Source organism: Cornus florida, unplaced genomic scaffold (genome assembly GCF_030987335.1).
Source record: "Cornus florida cultivar Cherokee Brave unplaced genomic scaffold, ASM3098733v1 CherokeeBrave_3.0.0_Hap2_Chr09, whole genome shotgun sequence".
NCBI lineage: Eukaryota > Viridiplantae > Streptophyta > Magnoliopsida > Cornales > Cornaceae > Cornus > Cornus florida.
In genome coordinates, this window is record NW_026775579.1 from 9,560,695 (window position 1) to 9,570,445 (window position 9,751).

General features: G+C 40.2%; 1 non-coding gene across 1 annotated transcript; it reads right to left on the reverse strand.

Annotated features, from left to right (window-relative positions):
* Positions 1-833: 833 nt before the first annotated feature.
* On the reverse strand, positions 834-940 carry LOC132275674 (small nucleolar RNA R71). Its single transcript, XR_009470699.1, has one exon. It is a non-coding gene; the product is annotated as a small nucleolar RNA R71 (small nucleolar RNA).
* Between the last annotated feature and the right edge of the window lie 8,811 nt (positions 941-9,751).

Genomic DNA, 9,751 nt, shown 5'->3' on the forward strand with positions numbered 1-9,751 from the left:
AGTGTTGGTGTGTTGACTTATTCTAGTGCATGCATGGTCGTAGATCACTTAATCGTCCTCCTACTCTTGTAAATCAAAATCTCGAAGTTTCCCTTCGGCATTTAAGAGGTAGTACTATGGATAGTCATCCTAATTTTCCAAAATTTGATTTTTCATCACCTTTAATGGAAGACCTAATTGATCCAATTGAAGATCCCATTATAGATGTTGGGCATGTGGATCATAACGGTGTGCACCACCCACCACAAGTTCATATTGTGGATCCTCAAGGTGTGCATCCACCCTTGGGAATGCCACGACCAATCAATCCTGTGGTGCAACAACCTAATCTAGGGATGCCAAGGCCAAATGTTGTTCCCCCAATTGGTGAGCAACAACAACAATATGTTTAAATGGCATACCCTCAACAAGGTCAAATGGCATATCATCAGCAAAGTCAAATGCCATATCCTCCACTCAATCCTCTCAATCCTCCAATGGTCCTTAGGGACCGTTACACTCCAAATCAATATAATGCACCCACTTGCATTCAATTGGCAAATTTCCATGCTCATCATTATGAGATTAAGGCTTTCACCATTAACATGTGCCCCCTTTTCTATGGGTTGAGCAATGAAGAGCCTTATAAACATTTAGATGAGTTCTTGGAAGTTTGTTCCACCGTGAAAATCACGGATGTTCCAGAAGAAGTCCTTAAAATGAAGCTTTTCCCTTTCACTCTTCGGGATAAAGCTAAATATTGGTTTAACAACTTGCGGCCAAATACAATCACCTCTTTGGCACAATTGCAACAAGAGTTCCTAAAGAAGTATTACCCCGCAAGTCGAACTGATGCCATGAGAACTTCCATTCGTGAATTTAAACAACAAGAAGGAGAACCCCTTCATGAAGCATAGGAACGTTTGAATGACTTGCTACGGAAGTGTCCACATCATGACATTCCTAAGTGGCAATTAGTTCAATGTTTCTTTTCAAGTTTATCCGATGCCAATAAGGGCATTGTTGATGCTTCTTGTGGCGGAAGCTACATAGGAAGAAATGAAGATGAAATTTAGCTTCTTTTTAAAAAAATGAGTGAAAACTCAATGCATAGAACTTCATCTTCTAGGGGTGGTCACCTAGCAAATGTGGGAGGAAAGAAAGTTCTAAATCAAATAGACTCTTCCATGGAAATTGCCGCTGAGGTCAAAAATCTTACTCAAAGGTTTGATACATTCCTTTTGAATCAAGGACCGACAATTCAATCTTATTCTCATCATTCTAATGAAATGTGCATGACTTGTTCTAGCTACACTCACCATACTTCAAATTGTCCTCTTGGACAAATCATCCCAAGTGAGTCTCAAGAACAAGGAAATGCAGCTTTCATTCAACAAGGGAACAACCCTTATTCCAATACTTACAATCCGGGATGGAAAAATCATCCAAACTTTGCATGGAGAAATCAAGGAGACGGTGCAAACCTTCCTCAAACTCAAGGTTACCAAGCAAAGTACGTTCCCTCACATCTCCAAAATCAAAATCAAAATTCTCAAGGTTACCGCCCTTTATTCTATCATTTAAGCATCAAATTCTCAATACTTTCATCCTTAAGCATCAAATTCTCAATACTCTCATCCTTAAGCATTAAATTCTCAATCTTACTCTAATCCAAATCAAGCGTCTCCTAAGAGTTCCGCTTTTGAGGACAAGGTCTTCCAAGCCTTAGGTGATCTTCGAAAAGATAATTAATTGTTTCATTCTCACTCTCAATCAATTACAAAGCTTGAAGCTCAAATCGGGTAATTAGCTAATTCTTTAAATGTGAGAGAGAAAGGTAAGTTGCCTAGTCAAACTGAGACCAATCCTAAGGGGCAATTTATGGCGCAAGCAAGTCCTTCATCAGAATTTTCTGGAAATGAGCAAGTTCAAGCAATTACTACCTTGAGGAGTGGTAAGAAAGTGGATAATAAGGTAGAGGTACCTAAAGAGGATAATGAACTGAAGCAACCAAGTGGTAGCATCCATCCCATTCTAAATCCTGTTCCTATTTCTTTGGATGCTAGTGGTTCCAAAAAGGAAATTCTATCATCTTCATTATCATCTCCCCAATTCGAGAAGTCTTATGAGCCAAAAGCTCCATTTCCTCAAGCTTTGAGAGAGACTTCATCATTTAGGAGACAAGAAGGAAAAATTCATGATATGATGGAAGTGTTTAAACAAGTGAAAATCAATTTTCCTCTTCTAGATGCAATTAGGCAAATTTCACCATATGCAAAGTTCTTGAAGGACTTGTGCACTCAAAAGAGTAAGAGCAAGGGAAGGGACCTTAAGAAAGTGCTTTTAACGAAACAAGTGAGTTCCATCATTCTGTTTAACACTCCTCCTAAGTTCAAGGATCCGGGTGCTCCGACCCTTTCTTGTGTTATTGGAAAGTAAGAGGTTCGGAGAGCTCTCCTTGATTTAGGTGCAAGTGTTAATCTCATTAGATACTTTGTTTACTTGCAATTAGGATTAGGGGACTTGAAGCCAACATCGGTAGTAATCCAACTAGCCGATAGATCAATTAAGAAACCGAGGGGAATTGTTGAGGACATCTTGATTAAGGTTGATAAATTTTATTTCTCGGTTGATTTTGTGGTACTTGACACTGAGCTAGTCCCAAATCTTACCAATCACATTCCGGTCATCCTAGGAAGACCATTTCTTGCCACCGCTAATGCCACCATTAATTGCAGATCCGGCATTATAGATATCTCTTTTGGCAACATGATGGTTAAGCTTAATGTATTTAATGCTAGTCAACATCCTAAAGATGAAGACGAGTGTTTCCTAGTGGATGTTTTGGATGAAATCATAAAGGAGACTCTTCCCTGTATTCTCTCTAAGGACCCTCTTGAGGCATGCTTTTGTGAAATGTTTTAAAGCTGTGGTTTTAACACAAAAGGATCCATAAGTGAGGTGAATGCTTTGATGGATTCTGTGGCCACTTTGGATTACCCACCTTGGAAAAACAAGAAAGAACCTCTTCCTTTACTCTCTAATACTCCACCAGTTCCTTCTCTCATCTCTCCTCCTACTCTTGAGCTTAAGCCTCTTCCAACAAATCTCAAATACACCTTCTTAGGCCCAAAAGAGACTCTTCCGGTCATTATTGCTTCAAATCTTGAAAATGACCAAGAGAATGATCTTTTGGAAGTGCTTAAAGCTAACAAAAAAGCCATTGGATGGAGTGTGGCTGACCTTAAAGGCATTGATCCTTCTATTTGTATGCATCGCATACACATGGAAGATGATGAAATGCCATTTAGGGATGCTCAAAGGAGATTGAACCCAAATATAAAGGAAGTTGTCATGAACGAGGTTGTGAAACTTCTAGATGCGGGAATCATATATCCTATCTCTGATTCCAAGTGGGTTAGTCCAACTCAAGTGGTTCCTAAAAAGTCGGGAATCACAGTTGTTGAAAATGCTAAGGGTGATCTCATTTCGAAACGCACCGCCACTTCGTGGCGTGTTTGCATAGATTACCGAAAGCTGAATTCCGCCACTAGGAAGGACCATTTTCCAATGCCTTTCATTGACCAAATCTTAGAAAGATTAGCCGGGCAATAATACTATTGCTTCCTAGATGGTTACTCGGGGTACAATCAAGTGGCCCTAGATCCATTGGATCAAGAAAAGACCTCCTTCACATGTCCTTTCAGTACATTTGCTTATCGACGGATGCCTTTTAGATTGTGCAATGCTCCTGCCACTTTCCAAAGGTGTATGATGTCAATTTTTTCGGACATGGTGGAAAAGTATTTAGAAGTCTTTATGGATGACTTCTTGGTTTTTGGGTCCTCATTTGATTCATGTCTCCAAAATCTCAAAAAAGTGCTTCAAAGATGTCGTAAGACTAATCTTGTGTTAAGTTGCAAAAAGAGCCATTTCATGGTTCAGGAAGGAATCGTGCTTGGACATGTCATCTCTAAAAGAGGAATAGAAGTAGATAGAGCGAAAGTTGAGCTGATTTTCGAATTGTCTCCACCTACTACGGTGAGAGAAATCTGCTCCTTTCTAGGACATGCCGGTTTTTATCGCCGGTTTATCAAAGACTTTAGCAAAATTGCTAGACCCTTGTGTAACCTTCTTGCTAAGGAGACTCCATTTGTCTTTGATGTAGCATGTCTAAATGTTTTTCATCAACTTCGCACTCTCCTATCATCCGCTCCCATCATGCAACCTCCAAATTGGTCCCTACCATTTGAGATTATGTGTGATGCTTCCGACTTCGCAATGGGTGCTGTTTTGGGGCAAAAGGTAGGTAAGCTACCATGTGCTATATACTATGCGAGTAAGACTTTCTCAGGTGCCCAATTGAACTATTCTACCAGCGAGAAAGAATTACTTGCTATAGTGTATGCCCTTGATAAATTTCGGTTATATCTCTTAGGATCCAAGGTAATTGTGTTTTCCGATCATGCCGCTCTTAGGCATCTTTTAATGAAAAAGGAAACCAAACCTCGCTTGATAAGATGGATCCTACTTCTTCAAGAATTTGACTTTGAAATCAAGGATAAAAAGGGCTCCGTCAATGTCGTTACTGATCATTTGTCTAGATTAATGATTGAATCTTCTCCAAATCTTGTAATTCATGAATCATTTCCAGATGAACAACTCTTTTAAATCTCAAATGGGATGTTGCCTTGCTTCGCCGACATTGTTAACTATCTTGTAACCGGCAAACTTCCCATTACTTGGTCCAAACAAGAAAAGGACCGATTTCTTGCTAACATCCGGAAATACTATTGGGAAGATCCCATTCTGTTTTGTTATTGCCCGGATTAAATCATAAGGAGATGTGTGCCAGAAAGTGAAGTTCCGAGCGTCCTTGTGTTTTGTTACACACTTGCTTGTGGTGGGCATTTCATTGGAAAAAAGACCGCTTTGAAAGTTCTTCAAAGTGGGCTCTTCTGGCCCACTATCCACCGAGATGCCTATAACTTTTGCAAGGTGTGTGTTCGGTGCCAAAAGTTAGGATCAATGTCAAAGAGAGACATGATGCCTTTCACTTCAGTCTTCGTAGTTGAAATCTTCGATGTATGGGGCATAGATTTTATAGGACTATTCCCAATGTCTTATGGCTTTCAATATATTCTCGTTGCCGTTGATTATGTGTCAAAGTGGGTTGAGACTTGCGCTACCTAAACGAATGACCACTCCGTGGTAATTGCATTTGTCAAATCAAATATATTTGCTCATTTTGGTATGCCAAGGGCTATGATAAGTGATAGAGGAAAACATTTTTGTAATCAATTCTTGAAGCAAACTTTTCTTGAAATACTCTGTCACACATAAAGTGGCCACTCCCTACCATCCCCAAACAAGTGGACAAGTTGAGGTGTCAAATAGGGAAATCAAGTATATTCTTGAAAAAACTGTCAATCCAACCCGAAAAGATTGGTCAAGGAAATTGAATGATGCTTTGTGGGCTTACCGGACAGCTTACAAGACTCCAATAGGCATGTCTCCATATAGACTTATTTATGGGAAGCCTTGTCATCTTCCGGTTGAGTTAGAACATAAAGCATTTTAGGTAATAAAAAGGCTTAACTTTGATCTTGATAAGGCTGGACATGACCGTTTGCTTGATCGGTTGAGTCGATTACAATTATAAATCAACCTTCGCAATAGCACGAATCATTGTAAAATAGGGCTATCGGTCGGGTAAGTCGAACCGCTGGGACTGCGCTAATCTATGGCAACCTAAGTGTCTAGAGTCTTTTTAGAATGATAGAGATGTTCATAGAGGATTTGTTGGTTGTCACCTAAGCTATGAAATTAAAGTGCATAAAGTAAAAGTTTGTAAGAGTTGAAGGGAGATGAAATACAAGTAAAGAGGACTAGGGAAGTGAATCCGCCTCCATCCCTATACACATGCTAGATTAGAGCTAAATTGGGGGAAAACAATATATATATATGGTCATGATACATAGCACACTTGGTTGCTATAATATCCTCAAGAAACTCATTAAATCTGAAGCAAGCATAATCCATCAAAGGTTAACATGTTTAGACTACCTAACTAAGGTGTAACTTAACCACATTTACTTGAATGAAAAACTATCAAGCCCTAGATAAAATGATGAACATCTGAAGGCAAGAAATAAGCATAAATCATCAAAGGTTTCACCTAAGCATTGATCTATCAAAGTCCTCCAACTCCATGCCATTAAAACAATTCCATGATCTCACAACCATTGTCACCATGAGAGTGCAAGCAACATGATTAAAAGAATAAGCCATCAAAGATAGATAATTGACTCAACATTAATCATTTACATACATGAAGATCCATTACACAAGGTAAGATGCTCTAGACCATGAAAAGACCAAAGATTATACATTGCAATCCCCAAAATAGAACTATACTAAGACATGCTTACAAGGGAGGGACTTCATCACCTCCCTAAAAGGAGGTTTAGTTACCTATGGGAGCCTTAGAAGAAGGAAGAAGCTTGGCTGGAACCTCCATTTTTGAGCTCCCTTTCCTTGGCTTCAAGAACTCTCTCTTTTTCTCCTCTTTCTCTCTCCACAAATCTTACAAAGATGAGATATGAAATTGTTTGTGTAGACATCTTTTCCACCAAACAAGACTCAACTCCCACCAAAAGACATCTCCAACCAACCCATAAAGATGGAAATCAGAGATGAGAGAAACAAGGTGCAAGTGGGCTGAAGTGATGGTTCTCGGATAGGAAGCTGCCCGGAGTTCGAGCGCTCGAACTAAGGACTTTGAGCGCTCGAACTAGCACTTCGAGCGCTCGAAGTAAGGACTTTGAGTGCTCGAAGTTAGTCCAGTGAGCTCCTTGCTCTTAACCTGCTGTGCACAACTTTGGTAGAACAGCCATAACTTTTTGCTCCGATCTCCAAATGACGAACCGTTTGAAGATTTTGAAAGTTAAATCGAAGCTCTAAATATGTCATGTTTAAATGGAAGACCAGTTCTCGAGTTTGATTGGTCAAAAATGTCGAGCAAAGTCAGATTCCGCTGCTGCCAGAACTTAGCCTTGAGCACATTGCTATTCAAAGATTTGATAAAACACCATTTTTGCTCCTTTTTGGCCAATGAACCTGAAAATAAATAAATTCATGCAAATAAAGATAATTTACAAAGAATAATCAAAAGATGGATTGAACTAATGCAGCTAAGGGCGCTTGAATATGCAATATTCGGCGCTTATCACACCCCCAAACTTACATTTTGCTAGTCCCTTAGCAAAACTAAGATGAAAAACTCAATGAAATGACAACAATGGAAATGCTACCACAAAATCAACTATGGCAAAATGAGATATATACATAGCTCGAATATAACTCGAAACAGACACAGGACTGGAGACGGGGTCATTGAGGAGACTACCATGCATATATGAAGCATTGATACAAAAAAAATTGGTTAAACACATTTCAATAAACACGCATCAGCATCCTAGTCTATATAAATAACTCAATTGTCATCTCTTGACTGGAAATCAACTCTAGCTTCAGTGAAAGTGGGTTGGATTCACAACATGCGGCTTTTACTTTCTTTTTCCAGTTTTAAGACACAAGTCTTCAAATCATTGAATTCTCTTTTAAATAAAGTTCCTAAGGCATGAATTTAATTACAAACAACTTTGTTGCTTGTTGACAGTTTATTTTAACTCGAAAATGATACATAAAATGGTTGTGCAATGCTGAAATCCTTTAAGCTTTCTAACCAACCCGTATAGTAAGCGTTAGGCCAACAACTCCCAAACCAGATGGCTTTAGGGTGCTGAGTGTAGAGACACTCCTAGGGCTTAAAAGCTCGAATTGGCAAGGCTACGAACTCCAAAGAACCATGTTTAATAAAAATATTTTTGAATGACCGTGCAATGTCTAAGTCTTTTAAGCTTTCTGACCAACCCATATAGCAAGCGTTAGGCCAACAACTCCCAAACCAGATGGCTTTAGGGTGTTGAGTATAGAGGCACTCCTAGGGCTTAATAACTCAAGTTGGAAAGGCTACAAACTCAAACTGGTCAAGATTTGTTTTTTTTTTTTTTTTTCACACCAAAGGTATCCATCTATTAGGTTCATCAATTCAGATTGACTAGGTCAAGATCACGGTTAATCAAGTTACATGCCTCACGGTTAAGTTTCCAATGTGCATCTGTGCATTGTGAAGCAAAAAAAAGTGAAAAATCCAACGAGAATCTAATTGAGACATTTATACAGACTAATTTGAAACCACATGATCACTTTAAAATCACATTTTTTTCTTTATTTTCAAAAATTCACAATTGCTTCTATATCCACGGTATTAAACATATGCTTTATCTCCGCCCAGTTTCAAATTATACTGTCATTGCTTAGCAAAAATATGGAACCAACAATGCAAGTTGCACCCCCAAACTGGAAGGACACATTGTCCTCAATGTGGGAGACAAAGATGGAAAAAAAATAAAGGGCAAAGGGGATGAAAGGAACAAAAATACCTAGTGGAGCGACGAAGGCAAAGGCTTCCAACTATATAAAAGCGCAAAATGCGTCCCCCAAACTTGAAATGTGCCACCTGGAATGGGACATGAAGAAAAAGCAGAACAACGACAAAAATAGTAACAAACAGTAAAATATGGACGGAAAATGTCAAAAAAGAAGATAACAGAAAAACTAAAGTATTTTTATTCATAAAAACATGATTACAAAAGGAACTGAGAGTCAATCATGTTGAACCAGAGCAACTTGTGCATAGCACAATCCTAAAGGTGAAAAGTAAAAGAAAAATAGAAAGGAAAAATACAAAAGTACGAAACTAAATGAAAAAGTCCAACATTGGCAACTAGCTAAGGGGCCGGGGGAAAATGGGCGAGGATAGCATTGAGGAGGGATTGAGTCTCGCGCCGGTCCTCCTGAGCCATGCGACGGTCCTCCGCCGCAACACGGCGGTCGTTGGCAGCAAGGTGACGATTTTCTTCGGCACGGAAGTAGTCCTCCCGCACAGTCCGAGTGTAGTCGGCTAAAGAAAGCTCAAAACGATCCATCCGCTCATGGAGACGGGCAAGACTATCCCGGAAGAAGGCTTGGTTGGGCGGAAGATCAACAGGAGGCTCGTCCCATGCAGCGTCCTCCGCCATGGGGTCATCCTCAGATAAAAGAGGAGATGGAGAGTGGGGCAAAGGAGGAGCAGCGAGCTGAGGGTTCCGAGAATGGCTGAGAACATTGGTCCACCGGCGGAGAGTAAAAGTTCAAATCTTTTTGCCCCTTGGTTCATGAGGAGGAACCATGAAGCCCTTGTACTTCAAGAGCTTGATAACAAAGAATGGTAATGGCAAAGGCCGATTTTTAAGACACTGCTGCCGTGCGTTGATACACTCATCCCAAAACTGCATGAATGTGTCCCAAATGAGTTTTGGGACAGAGAACCATTTGCCTTGGTCCATGGCATACAAGGCTTGCAACATCAGTCCTCGGCGCTCGGTGCTGTGCGCCAAAGGGTAAACATTATGCTTGAGAACGAAGTCAAGGAACCAAACTCGCTCCGGAAGGGTGGATTTAAGGGTAAAGCTCTGAGGGCGATGAGGGTCATCCACGTTGCAAATGGCAGCGACAACCTGCTCCACAGTTAATGTATCCGGCTCCTCATATAAAGGGAGATTCTCACGATTGACAATGTCATCGGGGCACTCCAAAGGACAGCCAGAGACTGCCACCATGTCCGCAAGAGTGAAGGAAAAAGGGATGCCATCAATGGATGTGGTGA